This window comes from Chinchilla lanigera, unplaced genomic scaffold, assembly GCF_000276665.1.
Source record: "Chinchilla lanigera isolate Chin_1 unplaced genomic scaffold, ChiLan1.0 scaffold00049, whole genome shotgun sequence".
Taxonomy (NCBI): domain Eukaryota; kingdom Metazoa; phylum Chordata; class Mammalia; order Rodentia; family Chinchillidae; genus Chinchilla; species Chinchilla lanigera.
The window spans coordinates 15,649,992-15,651,403 of NW_004955450.1; the positions used below are offsets into that span (position 1 = coordinate 15,649,992).

At 45.3% G+C, this 1,412-nt stretch overlaps 1 protein-coding gene across 4 annotated transcripts in view; it reads right to left on the bottom strand.

Annotated features, from left to right (window-relative positions):
- Nucleotides 1–1,353, bottom strand: part of Rnf111 (ring finger protein 111) — a 61,292-nt gene extending 59,939 nt beyond the window's left edge. For 2 of the 4 annotated variants that reach the window (XM_013518873.1, XM_013518872.1), the window contains exon 1: nt 1,200–1,352. The gene's annotated coding sequence lies outside the window, so the exon portion shown is untranslated. Of the gene's footprint in view, nt 1–1,199 lie in introns of all 4 variants that reach the window. The other 2 variants (XM_013518871.1, XM_005393835.2) reach the window with 2 other exon arrangements.
- Between the last annotated feature and the right edge of the window lie 59 nt (nt 1,354–1,412).

Consider the following 1,412-nt stretch of genomic DNA (forward strand, 5'->3'; position numbering starts at 1 on the left):
AAAAAAAAAAAAAAAAAAAAAAGAACTGGGGGTTCAGCTCAGTGCAAAGGTTCTGGGTTCAACCCTCAGTACCACCAAATAAATAAATAAATAATAAAGCAAACCCAGCTATAACCCCAGGTGCAATATCATCCATCTGTAGTCCCAGGTATCCTATTGGGAAGCTGAGGCAAGAGGATCTCTTGAGCCCACGACTTCAAGGATATCACAAAGATCCCATATCGCAAAAATAAAAAAATTAAAAGTTCAAACGTATGTCTACTGAAACAAGTGACCAGCAGCTACCAGCCAACTAGGAAAAAGCAATCCAAACACATCACAAAAGAGACTTTTCCTACTTTTTCCTAACCATATTGTTCAAATCAATTCCTGAACACCCTCACTAATCCTTACAATATTATTATCTGTAAGGTTGCAAACAAAAAAGCAGAAGAGATAACAAAAGTCATTTGCCCAAGGTGAAATGGCAAAAGTAACTAAAGTAAAATAATTCAAAGCTTAAACAATTAAAAATAAAAAAGGGCCGAGGATGTAGATCGGTGGCAGAGTTGCCCAGCCCCCAGTTGGGCCTGGGTTCAATCTCCAGGACTGCAAAAAACACAGAGCTTTTGGAGTAAAAGGGCTCCCTTCTCTTCTGCATTCTGATTCACAGAAGTGACCAAAGACTGCGGTTTAATACGCAAAACATACTTTGTATTGACATTTCACTAAAAGACACAAAGTATCAAAGTGTAGCTCTTACTAGCAGGGTCCGGTAGCCCAGCCCTATCAACAAAGACACAGGCAGGAAGATCACAAATTTGAGCCCCACCTGGGCAATTTAGTGATTTAGGGAGACCCTATCCCAAAATAAAAGATCAAAAAAGGGCTGGAGGCCTGTAATCCCAGCACTCCGGAGGCTGAGGCAGGAAGACTGCCAGGTGTTTGAAGCCAACCTGGGCTACACAGTGAGTTCAAGGTCAGCCCGAACTAGAGTGGAGACCCTGTCTCATAAAAGAAAAAACAAAACAGAAAGAAAGTACGGGAATGCAGTTCTGCAGTTCAATGCCAAGGTCCCGGGTTTAATCAACACCACCCCCTAAAAATAAATAAATGAGACCAGTATCGTAAAACGAATTCATACGTCATCTCAAAACCACACGTTAGCTTTTTTGCAAGCCACGACACGGTCACAAAACGGGAAAGGAAACGGATGGGACCTTAGCTTCTTCGCCCCAGACCGCTCTTTTCGGCTGCTGCAGTCCCTAAAACAGGACAGGTTAAGAGATGAAACAAAGTTCGCATCCAACCAGGTCCAAACGCCGGAGGGGTTCTCGAGACGCCGTCCGCGTTCGCCGGCGCGCTACCCCCCAGGCGCGCTCCGCACGGCCGGCGCACACGTCGGGAGCAGCGGAGCGCGGCACGGTGCGGCA